A 27,279-nucleotide genomic window follows, 5' to 3' on the forward strand; every position below is an offset into this window, starting at 1 on the left:
CCATGATGTAAATACAAATTGTGTTAATAATATTGATGATATTTCAGACTGTGGGGATGACATTGAGGTAATAATACCTAAACTCAATTTACCATATATTACTCGTGAGTTTGTTAACAATGAAATTCTTAGTATGAATACTAAGAAGGCAACTGGTCTTGATGATATTAGTTGTAAATTACTTAAACTTGCCAGGCCTGTCATTGTAGACAGTCTAACCTACATAATGAATATGTCTTTGTGTACAGGTATTTTTCCAAATGCTTGGAAGGCTGCTAAAGTTGTGCCTCTTCATAGAGGGGGCGATTTGAATAACACCAACAACTATCGGCCAATTTCCATTTTATCATGTGTTAGTAAGATAATTGAAAAGGCAGTTCATAAGCATGTTTACTCTTATCTCAGTGAGCATAACCTAATTAATCAGCATCAATCAGGTTTTAGACCATTTCACTCCACTGAAACTTCTCTCACTGATATGATTGATGGTTGGCTTGGTAATATGAACTCAGGTAAACTGACTGGAGTCGCCTTTATAGATCTTCGTAAGGCTTTCGACACGGTCAATCACGATATTTTGTTAAATAAATTGCACGGCATTGGTTCTACCGAGAACACTGTTAAGTGGTTTAGGTCCTATTTAACGGATAGGACGCAACAAGTTTCTTTTAAAGGGTCCATTTCTGAGTCACTCGCTGTCAATACTGGTGTTCCTCAGGGCAGTATACTCGGTCCTTTGTTGTTTATAATTTTTATCAATAATATGTGTGATGTAATTAAGCATGGTAGCATTTCTATGTGCGCTTATGACACCACTTTGTCTGTTGATGGTGATAATGTCAGTGACATTTCTAACAAATTAAGTTCTGATATTGACGCCCTTATGGTGTGGTTGCACAATAATAAATTAATTCTCAACACTGACAAAACTAAGATTATGTTACTCGGTACAGGTGCTAAACTTAAGAATGTGCAAAGAAATGATTTTTCTGTTATGATTAATGGTTGTGAACTTGAAAGTGTACATAATATGAAATGTTTGGGTGTTTTAATTGACAATGAATTGAATTGGCATAAGCAAGTTAAGAACGTTATCCAAAAGGTTTTTTGTAAGATTGCTCTTTTACGTCGTGTAAAACCTTACTTGGATATAAACACTCTTAATGTTCTTTACAAAGCTTTAGTCCAGCCACATTTTGATTACTGTAACATAGCTTGGTATGGTCGCTTTAAAAATGACACTGCTAAACTTGATGTATTACAGAAACGGTGTGTGCGAATTATTTTAGGTGTTGACTTTTTCACTCCTTCGGATTACATGTTTAATGAACTTAGATGGGAGCGGCTTTCAGTCCGCAATCAGTATTTTAAAGCACTTATGGTATATAAATCTCTGCATAATCTAGCACCGCAGTACTTATCTAAGAAGTTCAATTTTGTAAGTGATAACCATGATCGTAATACTAGACAAGCTACTTCTGGTCAGCTAGCTCTTCCACCACTCAATAATGGTTATGATATCGAGTGTTTTAAACATTCTTTTAGTCATAGTGGTGTTAAAGTATGGAACCATATTGATCTATGTGTTAGAAATTCTCTAAATTTGCTTTCTTTTAAGGAGATGTATAAGAGACATCACTTTAAGCAGCACTAATTAATATTTTGTGTGGTGCTTATGCAGGTTGCCTCACTGTATTGAGTTTATTATATTGTTGTTATAATATGGTTGATATGTTATGTTGATATGGTGGTTGAAGTTAAATATTTTATGCTATGTTGTTTTAAATTTGTATATATGTATTATTGCAGGGCCCCGGGTAAGATACTTAAATTCATCAACTCTTTCAATAATGTTACTATTATATCAGTTGAATTTCACTGAACCTTTCAAGCTTATGTTTTGTGCCAAATATCATAAATTTAGTTTTGTCAACATTTAAAGTGAGTTTGTTGCTTTGAACCAATCAGCTACTTTACTTAGACATGACTCTAATTGCATTTGAAGATCAGAAACAGTCTTAGCTTTGCACATTAATGATGTGTCATCAGCATACATAACAGTTTTACAATTACAACCAACAACATCAGGCAGGCAATTGACAAAAATTATGAATAATAATGGACCTAGTATAGAGCCTTGAGGAATTCCTATGTTGAGAGATTGAAAATCAGAAAGTGTTAAGTTTACACTAACAGTCTGCGATCTGTTACTCAAATACGATTTAAACCATAAAAGTTCACTGTTCTCTATGCCATACTTCTGAAGTTTGTTAATAAGAATTTCATGGCTCACTGTATCAAATGCTTTCTTTAAATCAAGAAATATTACACCTGTAGCATATCCATCATCCATATTATTTAGAATGAAATCTTGAACATCAAGTAGTGTGGTGGAAGTGGAATGATTTGCACGAAAACCTGATTGAACATTAGACAGTAGGCCTGCATTAGTTAAATACATATACAATTGATCGTGCACAGCCCTTTCCATAATTTTAGATAGAATTGACAATACTGGGCCTAAAGTTCCCTACATCTGTTTTATCACCTGACTTAAATATTGGTGTCACCTTGGCTTTTTGTACCGGGGCCAGCAAAGCTGGCCGCGGTACTTATTAGTTGGATATAAAAAATTGCTGTTTCTAGGCTATGTATGAAACAGAAATTCATGAAGAAAGCACGTACCTGAATCAAGTTGTTTTTATGATGTTTTATGCTTGTAATGTGTAAACATACTTGTGGTTGAACGGATATCAGAAATATTGTGTTGATTTTGCATGGTAAGGTAAAATAGGTATATGTTTTAGGAAAATAATTTTTCTGAATCTAGACTAGGAAGTTTTGCTGGTTCTCTTCACTAGAACACTTATCTTGGCAGGCTATGGGATCATGTGGGCAGACACACGGGTACCATACATGCTTTGTGTGAGTTCAGTATCTCAGTGTGTTGTATGGTATGTGATCCAATATCTCTGGTGAGAGCTACCTGCTGAGTTATGATGACATATTTAATTTACACATCTTACTCTATTCATGTTCCTAGTGGTCTGTGTCTGTGGTGGTCTGTTATCTTAATAGGCCTATGTGTTGGATAATTTTCAACTACATGTAACATGTTTGACCATGCAACATGCAGTAAACATGGTAAAAGTTGAATCCCTCACATCGAAGACCTGTAGGCCTATTAATAAATAAGCAAGATCACTGAATATTGGAAATATGTATGACCTTAAATGAATCTTAAAATATTTTTAAATGTTTAGAATGTCATAAGGATCATTGCATTTAAATTTCAGCTCAATTGGAGCATTTTGAGAACCTTGACCTTTGACCCCTTTATGAAGACCTGTAGGCCTATTAATAAATAAGCAAGATCACTGAATATTGGAAATATGTACATTTCCTGGTAACACGATGATGACCAAAAGCTATTGATGCACACATCACCTTCAAATATTTGGGTCTATTTTATGATGACAAATATGTCACAACTAGAATGAAGCTTAGGGCATAGGTCCTAAGTAATGATTGAATTTTGTTACTTAGAATATTGGCTATCTTTTAGAATACCCTACCACTTTTTACATTCACAGTGTGGCTTTAAAGGTGCTATTTTTGGGTTCAGTTTTCGAAAAATAATATTTGTCGAAATTTTGCTTGTTACTTTGTATGATTAAATTGTCAAAAACAAAAAGAGCTATGAATGAATTAATCTATAATATAGGCCCTAAGGTGCTAACGTCGGTTGTTTTTTTTAGGCCACAAGACCATTTAGCAATCCATGTATGTGGGGTATATGTGTAGGGGTGTTTGTACCCTAACAGTATCTGCTTCCTACTCACGCCATCCAAACCTGGTGATAATAATATTTGAGTAGGAGGACATGTGAATTAGCGTCAACTAATCCTTTTCACCAATAGGCCCTACCACCAATCAACCAGTACTTCCCACCATCCAAAATCTCCCTATTTTGCCAGCCAACAATATCACATAATTATCAGAGATTACCCCATATGTTTAATTGCAAGCATCCAACCAAGGCCAATCAATTAGATGTACATCCTTTAATCACAATGTCATTTTAAAACCATGTCTCGCCTGTCAAATATTACACATTACAAGCATCTTTCAGAAGGATTATTTAATCATCACATGAAATCATTCCTGTCCCGGTACATCCCTTTTTAAAGGGTTTTTTATTTCCATTCATCAGGAAAAGTAGATCCATTCAATGACAGGTTGCAGATATGAGCTAGACAATTTGAAATGAAGGGTCCAGCCAATTTCAACAACCTGACATTAAACTGATCCAATCCTGGTGATTTGTTATTTTGCATATTACTAATATGATTACAAACAAATTCAGGTGTAATTTCATTAAATTTAAACTTATTTGCTTTACAATATTGTCCAGAACACACATTATTACATGGACATTTGATATTATCATACTCATTAAATTTTTTGCCAAGTTGATTACCAATAGATGTAAAGTACTCATTGAATTCATTGGCAATGGCTTTATCATTTGATACACATGTGCCCTTATTGTAAATTGAAGTTGGTACACTTGAAGACTTGTTTGGTATAATTTTCTTGATTGTTTTCCATAAGTTCTTACTATCATGCATATTATTAATAATAGCATCATTACAATAACTTTTTTTCAGATAAAACCTCATATTGTTGACTTTATTTCCAGGGGGGGGGGGTACTCAAGTTTGGTTTTGGTAGGGACGTGCCGCTGAGAATTTGAAAGTGGACCCATAAATATACCAATTTTTCAAGAAATTTGGACCCATTTATATAATAACAAAAGTCAAAATTTTTCGGCCGAATTGAACCCAAATTGTCCTAGTTTTTACAAATTTTCCCAAAATTTTGGGAAAATTTTGGCTAAATTAACAAAAAATTGGGCTATTTTCCGAAAAAATTGAGAAAATTTTGAAAAAAGGACCCATGATTCATATACCAAAATAGGCTTTGAAAAAGGGGTCATTGATATACCAAGAGGCTGAAAATGCTACCCATATTTGCGGCACGCCCCCAGTATGGTCATTTGTACTGAGAAACCCCCGGCTTTATTTCTGAGTGACTTTGCCTGTTTCCAATCCTCTTGATTATTTGTTTTATGTGCCTTTGCAAAATAATGGTCCCTATCTTTGCACAGTCTTAAAAAGTCTCCATTGATCCACTCTGGCAGATACCCTTTAATTTTTTTCTCTTTAAATGGTGCATGCTTATCACAAGCTTCTGTGAATAAAGTTTCAAATTTGTTTAGAGCATTGTTTAAATTGTCAACAGAGCAAATGTTGTCCCAATCAATATTATTGACAGTGTTGATAAATTCCAATTCATTGAAATTCTTAAAGCATCTTGATTTTACAATTCTTGGAGGAAGTTTAGGTAGTTTACATTTTCTTACAACATAAATTAATGAGTGATCACTGAGCCCTAAACTATGTACACCAGATGATATCACATGCTCTGGCTTAGACACAAATATTAAATCAATTATAGTTTTACAAGTTTCTGTTATTCTTGTATAATCTGTAATTAGCTGTTTCATGTGTGAATTGTTTGCCAAATTTGACACTTTCTTTTTCTTACCAGTTTTGGAAATATCCAAATTGAAATCACCTAAAATATAGACATCATCATAAAGATTATTGCACTTTTGGAACATAATATCAAGTTTATCTAAGTATTCTACAGTACAGCTTGGTGGACGATACACATTTCCAATGACAAAATAGGTTTGGTTTTTGGCAAGTTGGCCATAAAAAGAGCTTCAATATCTGTTTCATATAGATCAGTATTTTGCTTATATGGAATATTATCTTTTATGTAATATAATACTCCACCATGAGATTCATCATCTTCATTTTGCCTGTCAAGCCTACATACACTACTATAGCCATTTATCTTAATCTCTGATGACCCTGATATTCATACATAAATCAACAATTCTAACCGTAGTAACTGACTCTAAATCAGAAATGGTAAATTGATCAATAGAAATAATATAGCAGTAGTCAGTATTGTGAAAATTGGAATTGAATTTTTAGTGTCCAATGAAGGAAATAATATGTCATTTTGTTTTTTGCTGACAGTTTTGTAATTTAACCTATTTTGTAGAATGTTCAATTCCATGAATTAATATTAAAGTCAACTTTCTCTTTTGATCTTTACTAATTTACTAAACGTATGTTTGTTTTTTCGGAAGTCATGGCTGATGAATGACTTAAAAATGCCAGTAATTTTCCTGTATTTTCACTTTCTATTCTTTGTTTATTTCAACAATATTTTGCAAATATTCATATGACATATGTGTTTTTTGCCTGTCATGGTAGACTCACATTGTTGTAACAATAATAAAATTAGAGAATAAACGATAGGAATTTTTGTTTTTACAGGTCCAATATTTTTACTACTCAAAATATTGTACCTGCCTGTCGTCTATCACACGCACGGTAGAGGATAGTTAAAACAAAAATTGTTATCGTTTACATGTGTTCTCATTCTTCAGTTAAATATTACTGTTTTATTTAGCAAAAAATAAGTTACCATCATGGCAACTCCTCTTTTTCTGAAATGAACGAAACTTGATTACCTTTTTGAGTTGCGCGTACTGTGATCTCTTTCGTGTATTACTATATAACGCACTACATACTCGCGCTTTGACAAGTATCTTCCGCGACGCCGCAGTTGCTGCTGTCTACCGTGTCTACCTATGCACTTTTAATGTAAGGTGCAACAGAAATAGTGAAATTTCCTTGCAATCCCCCCCCGTGCCAATCCAAAGAACTGAGTGAGTTCTGTACACATCAGTTGTATCATCACCCAGTGGGCACAGGTTAGGATTTCGACGTTGTATCAACGTTGATACAACGTCGAAATCTAACCTAACCTGATTTCAACCCGATTTCAACCTAGAGATTGGTTGAAATCAGGTTGAAATTTCAACGTCGATACCACGTTGAAATTTCAACCTGATTTCAACCATGTTTCAACCAACTTTCAATGCAAAAATTAAGGAGGTTGAAATCAGGTTGAAACTTCAACGTTGATACAACGTTGAAATTTCAACCGGATTTCAACCAATGTTTCAATGCACAACTTAATGACCTTACATAAAATATTATTAGGACGAAATATGCCTTTGCCTAGTATATTGACATGTTTAAAGGTCGACAGCATTGAGATTTTACCCAAATTTCATTTTATATATCCAGGCCGCATGATCTAACGATTTAAACTGGACTTCCGTTTCCCTTCTTCAAGTGGCCCACGGCGTGCACTATATACCTCCAATGACTTACCGAAAACACCGGGTGGTACGGGGTATGCTAAACGGCCCGTCGCCGCTCAATTGACGGGCTGATGTTGATAATTATGGGAATTCCTACAACATGGTGAACACTTGTGAACACTTGTGGGGGGGTTGATGCAAAAGGGTGGGGTGGGGCTTTAGTTTTGACCCTCTTATGGGTAGGGCAGGGGCCTTGAAAAAATGACTAAAATTTTCCCAGGAAAATTGAGTTTATATGATTTTCTATGGGATTGACTCATAATTTTCATGTCAAAAAGGGCGGCCCTGAATTTTTTGAGAACTGAAAGGGGAGGCGAAAAACTGCGATGATTTTTTTTTGCATCACCCCCCAACAAGTGTTTGTGAGTGGTCCCTAATAGGCCTATTGGAACTTCGCATATCTTCTAACTATTTTACTAACCCGATCATGTGATGTCGCCCGGGTATTGCCGGTATCGCCCTTGGCGTCAGTAGGTGCAGATCGAGGTCGGTGGGCACGACCTCTCTAAATATTGTGATATTGTGGGTGGGTGCGTGCGTGAGACGCGTGCACAAGTGTTAAATTGCCGGTACACACATGCGTTCGCAAATGTTGGCGAGTACGCACTCATGTTTACAAGTGTTCATGGGTACGCTTGCGTACATTGCCGGTACACACATTCACAAGTGTTGGCGAATATGCACGCGCGTGCGCAAGTGTTTATGGGTACGCATGTACATGTTCAAGTCTTTATGGGTAGGCCTACGCACATGTGTTTGCAAGTTATTGCGGGTGCGCACGCGCGTTCGCAAGTGTTTGCAAGTACACATGTGCATACACAAGTGTTTGCAAGTACAAACGCACGTTCGCAAGTGTTTATGGGCACGCATTCGTGCGGGCAAGATATTGCAGGTAGGCACGCGAGTTTGCAAGTGTTTATGAGTACTCGCGTGCGTGAAAAGGTTATTGCGGGTACGCATGCCCGTTCCCAAGTGTTTGCGAGTACGCACGCACGTTCGCAAGTGTTTACGTGTATGCACTCGCTCTCAAGTGTTTATGCGTGCGCGCATGCGTTCGCAAGTGTTTGCAAATACACGCAGCGCATGCGCGAAGTGTTTATGGGTGCGCACTTGTGTTCGAAAGTTATTGCGAGTGCGCGCGCGGCGTGCGTGCACAAGATATTGCGTTACGCAGTCGCAAGTTTTCGAGTACGCATGCGCGTTCGCAAGTGTTTATGGGTACGCGAAAGTTATTACGGGTACGCATGCGAGTTCACAAGTGTTTACAGGTACGCACGCGCATTTGCAAATTATTGCAGAAATGCGTACGCTGCGTGCACAAGTGTTTGTGAGTAGGCCCTACGCGCGTGCCTTCACAAGTGTTTATGGGTAGGCCTACGCTGCACGCGAGTGCAAAACTTATGCCACTGCCGCGAAGCGGGATGGCGCATCAGCCAAATGCCTTGAATGTGTCCGTTTGTTTGAACTTGATGTAGGATCTGGATCTGGATCATCTTGTCTCAGGGCTAGTCGGCCTAGGCTATATCTGAAACATGTTGAAAAACAATTTCAGATTTTTGGATATTCGTTAGTTCTGGTCGCATTTTGACCTAAAAACAGGTTTTAATCCTAGATCCACCATATGTTTGGAAATTCGAAAATTATATTTTTGGATTAAAATTGTAGTAATACGATATCGCTTTAGCCCAACACTTTTCCAGAGTGGATATTGCCCAATGTACAGCAGCAAGCAAAAGGAGTTGCACGCGTACGTATGATGTACATAAACTTGAGGCCTAAATTTGCAAATAAAACAGGTTAGTAAACATTTAAATTTTCTTTAAAGGTCTACTTGACTTTTGGACACATTGCTGGATGTATATTTTAACTTGGTTTTCCATTTTGTATCATCAGGATATGTTAAAATAGTTAAGCTTACTGAGCAGTTTAAAAATTACATGCCTGCTGCACATGACATGCATGCTGTATATACAATCATGAATGCACCATTCGAGAGACACGAACCAGTGCTTTGAAGTTGACATGCTTGTGACATGACTTGTATTTCGTAGAAGACCCAGTCATGCCAGTTTGGAATATTTGCTGGGGGCAATCAGGCCCGTAGTCTGGATTTATTGGGGGGGTGCTGATTGTGAAAAAATGGACATTTTTGACCAAGAAAGCATGCGCTCGCGAATGGGACTTCAGGGGTTAAAAGGGGAGATTTTTGGGGTTAAAAAGGGGGACTTTTGGGGTTAAAAAAGAAGACTTTTTGGGCCTTTGTCATTTGAGGGGGGGGGGTGGCAAATGTTTATTTTATAATTAACAAACTTAGGCCCTAGGCCGAGCCCTGGACTAGTCATATCGTGCAGCAAGGTCTTGCTTGGATTGTACTGCTGGGAGCATAGGTGAACCCCTAGACTACAGGTCTAGTCATGCTCATGTGCTAGGTCATTAGTGTTTTTGGTCAGTTCTTTTTCTTTCTTTCTTGCACCCCGGTTCCGAAACTAAAGACGTTTGGAATTTTTCTTCGATTAGTCTGTCTTGCCATTCAATGTATAAAGCCTAAATCAGCTCAGCGAACTCAGTTTTTGTTTTTGCTTTTTGCTGAACCATGAAATGGTATCAGCCTATATAACAGTGTATGTTACTAGGTTACTAACTAACCTTTTGGTCTGAAATGGACATAACTTTAAAAGCCACGAAGGTATGAATCAAATCATGAACCCCCAGTGATGTCAAATGAAAGAGGAAGGAGTAAAGAATATAATAAAAATATTTCCTAACATCAGAGGTCATAAAGGAGTCACAGGGGTCAAAAAGGTCATTTGAACCGAAAATGCTCCAATTGAGCTGAAATTTATATGCAATGATCCTTATGACATTCTAAACAGGTTTAAAATATTTTAATATTCATTTATTTTAAGGTCATAAAGGGGTCAAATGTCAAGTTTTCAAAAATGCTCCAATTGAGCTGATATTTAAATGCAATGATCTTTAAGATATTTTAAAATTCATTTTAAGGTCATTAAGGGGTCAATACAGGGGTCAATGGTCAAGTTCTCAAAATAATCCAATTGAGCTGACATTTAAATGCAATGCTCCTTATGACATTCTAAACACGTTTAAAATATTTTAAAATTCATTTAAGGTCATTGAGGGGTCATAAAGGGGTCAAATGTCAAGTCTCCAATTGAGCTGAAATTTAAATGCAATGATCATTCTGACATTCTAAACATGTTTAAAATAATTTAATATTCATATAAGGTCATAATGGGGGTCAAAGGTCATGTTTTCAAAAATGCTCCAATTGAGCTGATATTTAAATGCAATGATCAGGGATTGTCTTTTGAGGAGAGTGAGAGCAATTATTGCTCTCTACTGCTCTCCTTAAATCAGATATAGGAGAGTGATTTTTAGCTCTCCTAAGTTGACCATTCTCTCCTTACATTCTATTGCAAATGCTCTAAACAGCTCTCCTTCAAGGCTCCAGAAGAGCTACTTATTGCTCTCCTGCTAATTCAAAAAGACAGTCCCTGAATGGTCCTTATGACATTCTAAACATGTTTAAAATATTTTAAAATTCATTTAAGGTCATTAAGGGGTCATAAAGGGTTGATATATACATGTACCACAATATACTGCCAAAGCCCCATGGTTCAGCTATGGTGCGGTAATCGCTCTAGTTTAAACATGTAAAGAAACTAGAGCAAAAATACTTTACAATTTCCTCTGTTTGGTCCGAAGAATTGCCCTAAGAATTGTTCAGCAGAATGACCCTAAACAGTCAGGAGTAACTGGTCTACCTTCAGTATGCCTATCTTACATTAAGCATATTAATCGTACTGCATGTCTATGTCAAATATAATGTTTCTGTATGTGTAAATTATGGAAATAATTGTATTTTCAAATGATAATCCCGAAATTGTTATTTTTGTCGTTACAGCTGACGTGTTGTTGTGCCACGTGACAATGGAATCAAAACAAGATTGGCCATGCAATAGACTATAGTCCATGACAATGTACAATGTATAAAGCATCAAAAAAATTGACTTTTAACTTAAGAAAGTTTAGATGCAGCCAAAGATTTTGGATGAACTGGCCAATTCAGAAAGCTATAATTTTAATACAAGAGCATGGTCACATCAAAGATGGAGTAAACTGACACGGCATGGCATGGAGCAACTCCTACACTGAATAAAGCTAGATACAGTCCAGAGGCGGGTCATTCACATCACAGATCGACCCTCCTTCAAATTCTGCCTTTGGGTCCATCGTAAAGCAGTTGTTGCCACGTACATGTACTACTCATCCGTTCAAGATCTAACTCAAGTTGTTAGTCATTATTCATTCCATATAGCCCGCAGATGGAATGTACTCACGCCTCACATTCCAGGAACTGTGAAACGGACCAACTTCAAAAAGTGTTTTGGTCAAAAATGTGCAAACCCATCAGCTTCATGATAACAGCCGTTATTGCCTTGATATGTGTCTTGACATAGAAAAAAGAAGTTGAACAACTAAGCAAGCAAATACAGATTCTGGTCTAGATTTTCTTCAAGTAATATTGGTATTGATGACATCAATGCGATATAAGCCTACTGGTAGGGTTGACGTTTTCGATGCTTATCTCCTTCAGCTAAAACTGAGCACGACAAGGATCCTTTAAATACATTGAAGGGTGGATTGCAGGGGATCACCCCGGTACTGTTGACTGTACTTCAAAAATACACTCATTAACTCTAGGTTCCAGAGTTCTCGTCTGGTTACAAATGTAGCGTTGAGGAGTATCAAAGCAGAAGCAAACGCAGAATCCAAAGCTATTGATCACACTATCTGTATATCAGTCTAAGAAAGTTCTGTGAAGTTCTTCCATGAGAAAAATAGAAGTATTCAGTTATATAATCTATCAACAATTTCCAGTTTAGTTATATGTTAGTGTATCAAAAGTCAGGACTTAGAAACCATAATTATGTTAAAGATACCTTACATGGTATCAGAAGTTTTAAGTTAGTTGTAACGTGAAAAGAAGAAAAACTTGAGATTTTTACTCAAGATTTTTACATTAAGTATATTAACATCAAGTATAATGGGCACGTTGCATCCAGTACATTCTTAAAAGGTTCCAAAAGGGTCAAGTTCTAAAGTGTCCTCCTAGTACATAGGCCTATGGATAACCCTCACACTTTAACATAAAATACTTCTTGAAAATTAACGAGTTCTTTTGAGAACCATCACAAATCTAATGTGTTTAGGTTCTAAATGTCCAGCTCGTAACACTTTTTAAACAAATACACACTTTTTAAAGGAAGGCTCCGCCTATCACAACAATATGCCCTATGTAAGAAAAATAATTATCAAGCACGAATCACATGGTTTTATCTAAAACAAACTCATGGCGACCATGTGATTCGGGCTTGATTATTATTTTTCTAACATTTATAAGGCATGATATTATGATTGCCGGAGACTCATTAAAGTGCTTAGGAATAAAAGAAATATTGTTTTCCACATTTTCACGAAACGATTGGTATTTTTGGCAACACCAACTCCTAAACATCACAAATCACAAATAAAAAGCTTACATATCTAATTTCTAAAAGTTTAAACTGACTTTCAGCACAAATATCCAAGTAACCTTGAATTGTCGATGTGTGACACACATCGTCATCAGAAGAAGTCCTATGATGTTGTTACTTATATGTCGCTTTAATAGCTAAACGTTAGCATTTAGAGTGTTGAAGACGGGGTATAAGTGTTTAGGATGCGTTTTCATACAAATTGTATCAAAGTATGACACATGTAAAGTAACTTGAAAATCAAAAGGACGGAGCTGATTTTATTTTGGATTTGCGATGTGTATGATAATATGTTTTATAATATGAAATCATAACAACTTACACTGAATTTCAAAATCTATTAAAATTGTATATATCTATGTTCTAAAGACAGAAATTTTTTTTGAATAAGGACCTTAAAATATCCCAATTTTGATCCTTTTTAACCCATATTTTAAATTATTCAAAAATTGTTGAGAGAACTGTTTCTAGTTTTGAATCTTTAGAACATAAATATGCAGGTTTGTTTGGTGTTTTCCAGCTAAGGCGGCAGCCACTATGAAATTGGCTATACCATCTTGAAAAAAATAATGGATTACCTCATATCCAAAATTGTTCTACAGCTAGAGCACTATAATATTTCTGGTTGATTTTATACCAATAAAAGGTGAAAGAGGTGTCCTGTATGTACATGTGTTTGTTGTTGTTGTTTTCAGGCAGTTGTTAAGGCAGCGGCCATTTTAAAAATGGCGGCACATCTTGAAAAAATAAACCAGAATTGTTTAGTATTTATTGCTGTATTACTCGCATTATAAAGGTAAACAAAATGCTTTGTCAACTCTTTAATAACATGTTAAAATCGTGCATCTATTTTTCAAAAGTGTTTTTAGAACGTTATTAAAACGTTTTATACCCTTTATATAAACCGACAATAATACGTTATCTGTAAAATGTTTGTGTTTGCTGGGCAACTCAACTTGAAGGCTCTACGACGACGTTGAAAAATTGATATGATGATGATATATAAATTTCAAAGTTTAAGGTAACTCGACTTATGGCCTAAAACGCGACGCTTACTTTGCACCTAAAATCTATGGAAAGCTATTTAGGATTTGAAGGGTAAAAATAGGTCAAATCATCAAATTGAGGCTATTACGATAAACTGATATGAAAAGGTGAGAAATTAGCAAAATCGGATACCAAGAAGATTCCAAAAAGTTGCATGTTTACTCAGTGGTGGCCATCTTGAAACAAAAATTAGATTTTTGACAAAATGTGTTTTAGGTAATAATGTGATTTTTGGTCATAAATGTGATTTTTGGTCAAAAATGTGTTTTTACTTCCAAAATATGTGATTTTGGTCAGGGGTAAAAAATGTGATTTATGGTCAAAAAAGTGATTTTTGGTAAAAAATGTTATTTTTGGTCAAAAATATGATTTTTGGTCCAAAATGTGATTTTCGGTCAAAAACGTGATTTTTGGTCAAAAATGTGATTTTTGGTCAAAAATGTGATTTTTGGTCAAAAATGTGATTTTTGGTCAAAAATTTGATTTTTGGTCAAAATTTGATTTTTGGTTGATTTTTGGTCAAAAATGTGATTTTGGATCTAAAATGTGATTTTTAGTCAAAAACATGACCGCCGTTCACGGCCCTCCGACTCCATACCCGGTTGACTCCCGCGTATGGATGCCGACTGCACCAGCCCTCTGCACCGACAACGAGGCGTGACCACTGCGCAGCTCACCACGACTACACACCCGGTTGCATCCCGCGTATGGATGCCGACTGTACCGTCCCTCTGCACCGACAACGACGGCGTGACCACTGCGCGCGGCTCACCACGACTCCACACCCGGTTGCATCCCGCGTATGGGTGCCGACTGCACCGGCCCTCTGCACCGACAACGACGGCGATACCAGTTACCCAGGGGCGATACCAGGCCTAGCCTATAATCATGAATTCATGATAATATTCTCCCAGACGGACCACAGCGGTGAGGTTCTACACGGGTATGTATAAATTTATTACTATAGGCCTATACAAATTATAATTATTTAAATAAATATCAGGTTAAAATCGGATTGAATTCAGGTTGAAATTAGGTTGAAATTTCGACGTTAATACAACGTGGGATTCAGGTTGAAATTAGGTTGAAATTTCGACGTTGAATCAACGTTGAAATCGGGTTGAAATCAGGTTAGAGTCGATTTGCAAATACAACGTGATTTCAACGTCGAAATTTCAACGTGATCTCAACGTGATTTCAACGTCGGGTGTGCCCACTGGGCACACATATCAGAGAATATCAAAGTGCATTAGGTCCAAGATTTGTCCATACAATGTGACATACCCCATCCCCATATGCCAATACAAAGCACTGGGTGAGTTCAGGGGCGTTACTAGAGGGGGGTATGGGGGGTGTGTTGTCGTCAAAACTATGTGATTGTCGGCAAATATAGTGAAAGCTTTGTTATTTTTGGCAAATTTCATGCATGCCTATTGTTAATGTTATAGTAGCTAGTAATTTAAAAAAATTTGTCAGAAATTTTTTGACCCTTCCAACCCCCCGCCACTTTTTCGATTCTAGAACGCCGTCCTGACTAAAAAACATTTTGGTCTACAATTTACAAAATATTTCCGTCGGCAAAACATGCTGTACACCCCCGCGCCCCGGGGCGAGTTACATTATACATACAACTAGGCTTTTCTTACCCGCCATTTTCAGAAAGACCAGCGGGTGTGATGATACAGCAAAAACAACATTAATTCAACAAGCATAAAAAACAATGAAAGAGCAAACAAATATAAATGCAACAATTACAAACTTATTTTGGAAACAGATATGATTTCAAGTTTTTCTTGAAAATCAAACCTTCCGAGACCAAGACCACCCCTTCCGAGACTGAGACCTCTAAGTTCCGAGACCAAGACCTTGTTTTAAACACAGTGGCAGCAGATACATTCAAAATGTAGGGGGAGTGGGGGAACCAGCACATTTTGTTCCAATTTACTGGGACTGTTTTGGCACGCTCGTGCAAAAAATGTTAATTTCAAGACTATTTTAACCCAAATGAAGGTGCATGTGTTTTGCTATTTGATGGAACAATGCGCGTGAAGTATACATAATTGTACCCTATTTGGGCCCAAAACACAGTGGTTTTTGTGCTAAAAAAGAAGATACACAGGGCAATTATTGCTTTATTTGTTCTTCTATTATGATTCGGGGGGCTCTTTTGCAAAAAAATAGGGGGACATGCCTAAGTTTATCATGAACTGAAATTGGAAGCTCACACATGATCACTTATCATTCATTAGTAACTATATTTATATTTATATTACTAGTGTACCTGTAGCTGTAAGAGCACCTGTAGCCGTGATAGTGCTCCCGTGATATGGACTTGCACCTGATTCAGGATTGTTTGCAGTAGGGTGCAGAAAGTTCTAGGTGCGTAGCCAGTATTGTCAGTCCGGGTGGGGGACGTCAGTATTGTCCCTATTTTTGCTCTCCTTCCCCTTCTTTCTCTCTTTTCTCCCCCTTCTCGTCCCCATTTTTCCGCTTCTCCGTCCCCATTTTATGTGTTGGGGGCAGGGGGGAGGCAGTCTATCCAAACAGGTGGATCCGGTTCCTAAATAAATTGACTTACCATGCTTACATGTGGATTTAACCTGCAGAAAATTCTCTTTTTGTTCTAATTTGAATTATAAAAAAGTGGCCCCGTTGTTAATTAATGTTTTTTTTATAATTTGACCTTCTTGGGTACATTTCCCCAATAAGGTGTGCCTTTTCATCAATGTGCAGGGTTACAGTTCACCCCTGGCTATCATGGGTCTGTATGCAATTTTAGGCATTTGCTGTACTATGTAGGAACATAATATGATGCTTTACAACATTTAATTTAGAAATGAATTGCAGGTAGAATCTTTTTTTTTGTGTCTTTGCATAATTTTATTTTTGAAAACATTGATCAGTCATGAGAAGAGTCAAGCTGTAGGCCTAATACAAAATTAGAAAATGAAATTGCCAAAAAGGCAACAAAAAGTACTAACTCGGTTTTGGGGGCACTCATAATTCATGGACGTCTCTTATATCAAATACTCTTGAAGCGTCATGTCACATAACAGTATCATATTTCAAAACCCAGTCGCAAACAATATTAGTAATTTTGGTGATCGTGACAGCGCAGTGGGAATAATTTTGTGAGTAGGCCTTACCAGGGTTGTATAGCTAGCCCAAGTTGAGTGCCTGCTAATTTTACTACCCAATTCATGAATTAGAGTGCAGGCTCTGGTACTCTTGGGATTTTTTTACTTCAAAACATTAATTGATTTTGGCCATTGCAATCTAAGTTTGTTCTGAGACCATTTGTCAGAATTTGCACAGATAGATATAATTTTTGCACAGGTACCGGTAGATATTTGCTAAACATAGGAAAGCTTATTCTAATACACTCAGCTTCATTCCGATGTGCTGCATTGAGTGCCCAGCTGTCAACAAAGCTCGATGTATGTGATATCACAGACCCCCGTATGTGAAATCACTGACCCGTCTTTGAAATCAGAGACATCCATGAATTACGAGTGCCCCCGAACTGAACTACGAGACTCTTCTTTTACATACAAATTTCGGGTAGAATCTTGTTGACACACGTATGCAGATTGGCATTGCATATAGGCCTATACCACCAGTAGGCCTATGTACATTTTTGGAGCGAGTGGCATAATATGGTCCCTTATTAGGTTGTATTCATGAGAAATATGTGAACTTTTTATGACTAAGGTGATTTCTTTCATGAAACTTCATGGTCATTCACAAACTGAACAGGTATATAATTTGGTAGATATGAACGTCATTGTTAGTGTTTTGAATGCAAAACTGATTTTGATCCCTAGATGTGAAATCTAGTGAATATTAAGGCAAGTCAGAGAGGTGCCTATAGTGGTGTTTGTTCTCTAATATTGAGAAAAATAAAGCTCACACTTACAGGAAAATGTATGAGTTCAATATGTGAGATCACAAGGCTCATTGTTATGTGTCCCTTCCCCCCACCCCATGTGCATGATTTTTCTTGGGAAGGGGAAATAGCGATTTTTTTGTTTTAACCTATTTTTGCCATAACTCAAAAACTGCAATACACATGGAAATAGAAATGTAATCAGTGGCTTCCTTGACTATCAGATCAGTGTATATACCATATTACCCTGCTGAAATAAACTGTATTATTTATTAAGCAAAATTACCAAAACTGAAAAAAAAAATGGTCTAAAAAGCTCTGACCCACCTTAAAATTCCATTTATGGTACCAATATCTTTCAGCAATGATGAATTGAACTTCAGCCTTAACACAGTTTTAAATAGCAATGATGAATGGAGCTTTTGCAGTCCCGTTTGCAGTTGAAATCCACTGTACACCCCTGCCCATATGTAAGATGTGACCTTAATCTTCTACACAGGGAGTGTGAATTTGAAATGGGATTACCTGAATGGGTGACTCCATTTGAATTCTACACCCTTTATCATCATTGCCTTCTTTTCTTCATCATCATCATCATCATCATCATCATCATCATCATTATTATCATCATCATCATCATTATTATCATTATCATCATCATCATCATCAATCATCATCATTATCATCATCATCATCATTATCATCATCATTGTTTTCTTCTTCATCATTATCATCATCTTCTTCTTCTTCTTCATCATCATCATCATCATCATCATCATCATCATCATCACCATCATTGTTATCATCATCATCATTGTTATCATCATTATCATGCACCATCATCGGTATCATTGTCATCATCATTGTTATCATCAATATCAACGTTTGTAATATGGTGAAACAGACATTGATTAATCATGTAGTTCTAATTTTTATAATATGAAATTGGTTAATATTTTTCAAACTTAATTGTTTTGGGCATATTTGTAATGTTTGCACATGTCCCAACTTACACCTACATGGAATCAGCCAAATTCGCAGAGAAATATTGACATTATATCATATCAGACATATTAAAGACCCCCCATTGAATGCTATGTTAAATGACCAAAATAGCTAGTGGGGTTTCTTTCCTTTCACATTATATTGTTATTTCAGTCTAAAGTGGACAGAAACCCTTCCTGACAGTTATTACTAATATAGTATGGTATTCAGGTATATAATAGCAGCCAAAATGGCTGAATTGATTGGTGAATTACAATCAAATTTATAAAAATAGGCAAATAATGATAAAATACATAAAAAGAAACTTGAATTATTGCACGATACATACTCAATGAAAATTTTTAGTACAATCAAAGATTTGAGGACAAAAATAATATAGTTGTAGCTCATACTCAACCGTACTCACCTCAACACTATATCTCAAACACATCCCTGCACACCCCCCCCCCCACACACCACTCCCATACCCATACACACCCACCAACATCCACTGATGCACTCCCACACTTACCATTGCACAAAGACTCAACCTAATAAAATATCAATGTGACGGCATAATAAATTTTTCTGAGCATATCTATGTTAAATTTATTTATATTATAAATTTGGTCATGATCGTAAAGCAAGCACGTTATTTACTAAATTCTCATTGAATATCAGACTACATAAGGGTATGCTGAATAGTTTGTTGATTTTTCAAGTTAAAACATTATTTCACTTAGAATTTTCAGTAGGTTTGTGAAATAAGCTTTGTATAATTATTATTTGTGATTTCATAATACCGGTATTTGAATCCATACAATTACATGGTCAAAGATATTAAGAATGTTTTGGAGCTGTAGACTGATTATAAAAATAAATAAATTTTTGCAAAATTTTTAGGTGGGTAAAAATTGTATTTCAAAGTTGAGTGTAAACTTACAATGATCATTATTGTCATGTAGCAACACTGACGCACTTACGTTGTTTGTTCCATAACATAATTATTGACGTCAACAGTTAGACATTCCATTATCTTCATTCTTACCATAACAAGTTTATATGGGTAAGCATATCGCGTGATTTCATTTCTATGACTCATTTTCTAGTAATTCAAACTTTTGATTGTACAAAGCCATAGCCTTTGGTGTACGTGGGCTCGATGCACCCCCAAAAATTACCAATCCAAAATAAGTCCCGATTTTTTTTTTCTGTAAAAACGTTGAAAATCAGTCCTTTTTTGAAGGAAAAATTCACAAAAGCTCCACCGCAATCATAAATAAATCCTGGGTATATGGGCCTGGCCTGGTACTAAACCAAGGCATATACCATATAAACTTCTCCCTAATGTGCCAGTAGTTACAACTTTTGATTGCACTAACCACATTACTTACAACATTGAACTGACACATTATCATGGAGGGGCACTCAACTTTGGAAGTGACGGTATGTGCCTGTTAATAGGTCCCTCTTTTGAAGTCGACTATACCCGATGACCCCTCTTTTAAAAAGTCATACCTGATGACCCTTTTTTTTTAGTTGCGGCCACCCAGTGACCCCCTTTTTTTGGTTGCGGCTACCCAATTTTCTAGAACAGCATCATCAAAATGCAACAAAATAATGCTGAAACTTTCAAATTTTGCTCCATTTTTTCAAAATTTTCTACCCGATGACCCTTTAAAAAAAATCTTATACTCAATGACCCCCTTTTTTCAAAATATTATACCCAATGACCCCCTTTTTATTTTGTTTGTACCCAATGATCCCCTTTTTGAAAATAATGCTTTGTACCCCATAGGCCCCTACTTCACGACACCAGTAGGCACACGGGTAATACCCATCACTTCTATAGTGCCCCCGGGCTTGAGTTACTTTATATTGCTTAAAGTTAAGGCGGTTCCTAACAGTAACATAGCCAGGGCATTTTCATAGGGGTCAAAGATGGGAATGGCAACTTTTAAGGGGACAAAATTTCACAAAAGTGGTCCAAAATGGGCTAAAAAAGGCCTACAATCTTAAATGTCAGGGTGGCCATCATCCCTGGAGGGGGTGGGGCAAGAGGGATGCAAGACTTCTCACAGGGGGTTAGCCTTAACCCCTGGCTATGCCACTGGTTCCTAAGTACATTAAAGTATATACAGGGCTCAAGCGTTGGCCTGGGTGACCAAAATGAATAAAAAGTAGAGAGTGCATCTGGCATAACAATACAAAATGTTCATGAAAGCTTCCTCTCGGTAAGCAATTTCAAGTTTGTGAGAAATAAGAAAAGTTAAACAATACAAAATGTTATAGTTAATATTTTTCCATTGGATTAGTATAGGCTAAAACATACCAAAATGAGAGACATCACACAGAATCACTCATTATAAAAATTGCATTTCGTTTTAATAAATAAAATACATGCATTTCCTATTGCATTATACTTTAAAAAATAGCTGTAGCTTATACCCATGCATAAAGAGTTTTGGCAATGCAACCAAAGTATGAATTTGGACCTTAAATGCCCATTCAGTGATTTGCTCATCCAGACGAACGTAAAAAGCATAAAAAATCATATTTTGGTACCTTTGTCATTGTCATATTATGTGCTAACATAGCCTGCTAGTGGTTCAGCCAAAAACTGTGTATTTAAGACAAAATATAGGGCATTTACCTGAATCTGTAAGTAGAGAAATTAGCTACATGTATTTGAATGGGGCTTCAACTTTGCCAATACTATTGCTTTCTTTATTTTTGCCACAATTTTCATTTCAGAAATACCAAATGACAATTTGAATGACTTATCCTTCACTTTTTAAGCAATTTATAAACAATTTTATTTTTTTTACTCTTGCGCTGGAATCACTGAATGGGACGTTAAATATTGATTTTCCAAATGTCATTTTCATTACTCACAACTTTGATACACTGCCAAAATGTGTGGGCTTTACGAGAGAATAATTTGGTAGAAAATATTATTTTGTGACATTGTGATGGATTAGGAGAATTAATTTGCTTTGAATATAGCTGTTGAGATAAATTCCCTTTTTCTCCCCGGGTTCATTTTCAATTGTAAAGAAAAAATACAATGCAAGCTAAAATAACGTTCACCTTCTTCACTTATTTCAACTCCAGATTTTAATTCGGTCTACCGCACACTGTCTACATTTTGTATGTCTGTATAGAGGTCATCGTATTTGGCAACACATGTATAACCAGCTACTTGTTAGTACTAAGATTCAAAACATATTGAAAAATATAAACATAATCTACACACCGGTGTTGACAGCAGACGACAAGTTCAAAATTTTCTATAAAAAGTTCAAAAAGTTCAGAATGGTATATTTTCATGACGATATTTGGAATCTACATAAGGAATGCATTAAAATGAGTACAAACAAGCCTAGAATTGGTGTAGTTATTCTTGAGATCATGCTTGATATTTTGAGGGGAAATTTCAAAACTTGGAATTTTTATATTGAAGCATATGGCTAGCACTCAGGGCATTAAATATTAAAGTTTATTAATATATATATATATATTTATTTATTTATTTAAAATACATAAAACAACGTAATTATGTTATAACAGCATGATTTATTACTCGGAGTTTCACGCCTAAAACGGCGATCATCAGATAAATAGCTGAACACTGAACTGTAACTCCAAAACAAAACAAATAAATTCACAGCGTTGAAAGCGTACGCGTCTTCACTAGAAAAGCATGACAGCTCGCGCAGTAGGCGTAGCAACTACGCAAGTAATGAAGTGCGCAATTTATTTTTTCTTTGCGCGGCTTGGTGGTTTCCGACCGTGTCGGCATTTTGAGATGAGTTCGGTTTTATTATTGAGGGTGTTAGGCCCTTTTGCACGCAGTATTTCTAATTTCTCTTCAATGCATAGGTTGCATTGTCCTGAGTCACGTCTGTGTGTGTTTGATTCTTTCAAGATTTCCCAGTAGATAGAGTAGTTGCTTCCTTTTCTTTTAAGTTGCCATACATATTTTGAGAGTTCTGTTTCCTTCTCATATTTGTCATGTTTGAATGATTTGGTGTGGTTGTTGAACCTCTGTTTAAAGGTTCCGCCTGAAAGTCCTATATAAGATTTAGATTCTGTATTCGCTGTTACACTGGCTTTATATACTAAAGCACTAGTCATGCACTTTCCACGGAGGGACAGGTTTCTTTGACTCTACAGTTGCAACTTTTGTTGATGGCACTTGGTTGGCATTTTTGGTGATTTGTGAGTTGTGAGATTTGATGATTGATTTCATATTCTTCATACAACTGTAGCTGATTTTCACCGTGTTCCTGTTAAATATTTTGTTGAGTTTGTGTCCACGCGGGAAGTGCTTGGCCAGAAGCTTGATGAACGTACTCCCTACATTTGATTTCACGGCTTTGTTGTACGGAGGGTTAAACCAGGTGACTTTTCTGGTGCGGTGTCTTTTCTTCTTTGCTGATGGTCTCGTATCATTCTCCTTGGTGGTGTATTGAATGGATTCAGCGTGACCACTTGATTTCAGAGCTTCGTCGTATGTGGGGGCGGCTTTCTTGAAGACGTCGTGGTTGGACGAAAGTGTGGAGATTCTTTCCCGATGGCGATAGGGATGTGGTTGATGACGTGAGGTGGATGGTTGGATTGGGTATTGATGTAGACTGGATGGTCGTTGGGTTTTCTGTAGGCTTGATGTATACCGGTGTCGAGGTTAAGGTTAACATCTAGGAAGTTGACTGATTTCATGTTGGTTTGAACAGTTATCTTTAGTCCAAATGATTGGAAGATCTTTATGAGCTGTTTTCTTGTTCTGTCTGCTTGACTTCCTGAAAGGTTTTTCAGTACTGCAAGACCGTCGTCCCTGTAGAGCCCGATACTAGTTGCATTGAGTTTCATTTGTAATGTTTGTAAGATGAAGAGGCCTACTAGCTCACAAACTTCTGCTCCGTCAAATCCCCCCATTGTGACATCAAATGCGTTGTTTGCGTCCCTCTTCACCCATGGATTGCCTTTGTTATCGAAGAGGAGGGACTTTCTAGCATGCATTATCGTTTCCTGTTCTATGTTTGAGATAGTAGTGTATCGTTTAGCCCAGTTTAAGGATTTGGTGAGAAGGTCTTCCGATATTGATGGATAAAAGTCTACGATGTCAAATATTAGGAAGGTGAGGTGTGTTTCTCTTGTAGACCATCGAACCATTTTAGTACTGAGGACGTATTCCTCCATTGGTTCACGTGTAATTTTAGTCTGATGTTATTATTTATCCGGTCTAGCATCTGTTTACTCACTCTTCCTAATTCTGTTTTTGCTGGGTTGATTAGTCTGCATTTTGGATTGGTTTCAAAGTTGTCTTTGTGGTCTTTCATTGAGATAAAGGCGTGACTTTCAGTCGTTTTATCAATCCTATCACTTATGTCTAATTTGTTGTCTAATTTGTTGGCAATGTTATTGAATTCAGTGTCGATTTCGTTGACAATACTGGTATCTGCTCTTTTATATTTCTGGGTAATGTTATCAGTAAGAAGCTTGTCATACCTGTTGTTATCCATCTTGTATATGTTCCTTGTTTTGTCCGCTGGTACGAAGAGTTTATCTGAGGAGTTGATCTTATCTGCATCCTCTCTTAGCACGGTTTGGAATTCATCGTTTACCTTTCGGAATTGAATGTTTTCTACCATTTCAAGCATTTCTCTTTCAAAATTAGCCATTTCCTCGATTTGCGGTGGGGTCCTCTTATCGGAAGACCTTCTCACCAAATCCTTAAACTGGGCTAAACGATACACTACTATCTCAAACATAGAACAGGAAACGATAATGCATGCTAGAAAGTCCCTCCTCTTCGATAACAAAGGCAATCCATGGGTGAAGAGGGACGCAAACAACGCATTTGATGTCACAATGGGGGGATTTGACGGAGCAGAAGTTTGTGAGCTAGTAGGCCTCTTCATCTTACAAACATTACAAATGAAACTCAATGCAACTAGTATCGGGCTCTACAGGGACGACGGTCTTGCAGTACTAAAAAACCTTTCAGGAAGTCAAGCAGACAGAACAAGAAAACAGCTCATAAAGATCTTCCAATCATGTGGACTAAAGATAACTGTTCAAACCAACATGAAATCAGTCAACTTCCTAGATGTTAACCTTAACCTCGACACCGGTATACATCAAGCCTACAGAAAACCCAACGACCATCCAGTCTACATCAATACCCAATCCAACCATCCACCTCACGTCATCAACCACATCCCTATCGCCATCGGGAAAAGAATCTCCACACTTTCGTCCAACCACGACGTCTTCAAGAAAGGCGCCCCCACATACGACGAAGCTCTGAAATCAAGTGGTCACGCTGAATCCATTCAATACACCACCAAGGAGAATGATACGAGACCATCAGCAAAGAAGAAAAGACGCCGCACCAGAAAAGTCACCTGGTTTAACCCTCCGTACAACAAAGCCGTGAAATCAAATGTAGGGAGTACGTTCATCAAGCTTCTGGCCAAGCACTTCCCGCGTGGACACAAACTCAACAAAATATTTAACAGGAAAACGGTGAAAATCAGCTACAGTTGTATGAAGAATATGAAATCAATCATCAAATCTCACAACTCACAAATCACCAAAAATGCCAACCAAGTGCCATCAACAAAAAGTTGCAACTGTAGAGTCAAAGAAACCTGTCCCCTCCGTGGAAAGTGAATGACTAGTGCTTTAGTATATAAAGCCAGTGTAACAGCGAATACAGAATCTAAATCTTATATAGGACTTTCAGGCGGAAAGGCTTTAAACAGAGGTTCAACAACCACACCAAATCATTCAAACATGACAAATATGAGAAGGAAACAGAACTCTCAAAATATGTATGGCAACTTAAAAGAAAAGGAAGCAACTACTCTATCTACTGGGAAATCTTGAAAGAATCAAACACACACAGACGTGACTCAGGACAATGCAACCTATGCATTGAAGAGAAATTAGAAATACTGCGTGCAAAAGGGCCTAACACCCTCAATAATAAAACCGAACTCATCTCAAAATGCCGACACGGTCGGAAACCACCAAGCCGCGCAAAGAAAAAATAAATTGCGCACTTCATTACTTGCGTAGTTGCTACGTCTACTGCGCGAGCTGTCGTGCTTTTCTAGTGAAGACGCATACGCTTTCAACGCTGTGAATTTATTTGTTTTGTTTTGGAGTTACAGTTCAGTGTTCAGCTATTTATCTGATGATCGCCGTTTTAGGCGTGAAACTCCGAGTAATAAATCATGCTGTTATAACATAATTACGTTGTTTTATGTATTTTATTACACGCTCTACTATCTAATAGTATCGAGCACTATCTTCAGCTGTTTTGATTAACTATATATTATTTATTTATTTATTTATTTATTTATTTATTTATTTATTTATTTATTTATTTATTTATTTATTTATTTATTTATTTATTTATTTTATCTGTGGCAGTTCTATCCAGTATCTAGCACTGCTTTCCAAGTAGGTCCAGATGTAATAATACATAAAGACTAACGAATACATTCTAATGATATGTTCATCAGCGAAACGCATCTAGCCGGACAGACAGACCCCCCCCCCCCCTTGTGTGTCTGTGTGACTTGTGTGACTTTTCTTGTTTGTCTTTTTGACCAGGCGGGCATGTGACGGACGTCTGACAGACCTTTTGTGTGTCTTTTTTATCCATCTTGTGTGTCTTTTTTGTTGTTGTCACTGGTTGTTGCTTGTGTGCCTTTTTAATACCTTCAAAATGAGCTCTATACCCCTCTATACCCCCCCTGCAAGATCTTACTTCTGTGCCTAGACACACAAGAAAAAATTGACACACAAGCTAGTTTTGTACTCAAAAAAGGCACACAAGCATTATTGCCTCGTGAGAACATACAGACACACAGACAGAGCTCATTATTTTATTAATATAGATTTCATGAGTAACAACAATAATACTATACCGAATTGATTTTGAAAAGATGTAAATTGGTTTTTTTTGGCATGGTTTAGTGCATCTAACTGCCATCAACCAACCGCCAAGTAGGAAATACTGAAAAGTTCACTTTGGTATAACGAGAACATTAAAGTGGAAAATAAAGTTTGTATTACCAGCATTGGGTTCGTAATTATGTAGACCTTGAATGATCTATTAAATAACAGAGGGGAATTCCTCTTGCTTGAGGATTTGATGCATATTTTTCAGGTTCGCACAAATTTGGTTAAATACAGTTGTGTAATATTAGCAATCCATAATTCATTTCCAAAATTCTTTGACAAACCTGGTAATACCCTTGTTTACCCCACTGTTCTATTTCACTTTCTTGTTCGCTTCAAAGATAGAAAGAGTTCCGAAGGAATGCACAATATTTTAGTTTTAAGAAAACCAATTGTTCGTAAATTATGTATAACTAGAGCGGTTCTCGGCTTTCGCGGTTCTCGGCATTCGCGGTTCTCGGTAGTGTGGGTTGGTCCGTATGTGACGTTTCTGTTCAGAACCTTGTGTGACCCTC

At 36.9% G+C, this 27,279-nt stretch overlaps 1 long non-coding RNA gene across 1 annotated transcript; it reads left to right on the plus strand.

The window, feature by feature from the left end:
• Positions 1–9,039: 9,039 nt before the first annotated feature.
• On the plus strand, positions 9,040–11,316 carry LOC140146036 (uncharacterized). The gene is made up of 2 exons (XR_011858177.1): positions 9,040–9,108; positions 11,238–11,316. It is a non-coding gene; the product is annotated as an uncharacterized lncRNA (long non-coding RNA).
• Positions 11,317–27,279: the final 15,963 nt, after the last annotated feature.

Source organism: Amphiura filiformis, chromosome 2 (genome assembly GCF_039555335.1).
Source record: "Amphiura filiformis chromosome 2, Afil_fr2py, whole genome shotgun sequence".
In the NCBI taxonomy this organism is placed as follows: Eukaryota; Metazoa; Echinodermata; class Ophiuroidea; order Amphilepidida; family Amphiuridae; genus Amphiura; species Amphiura filiformis.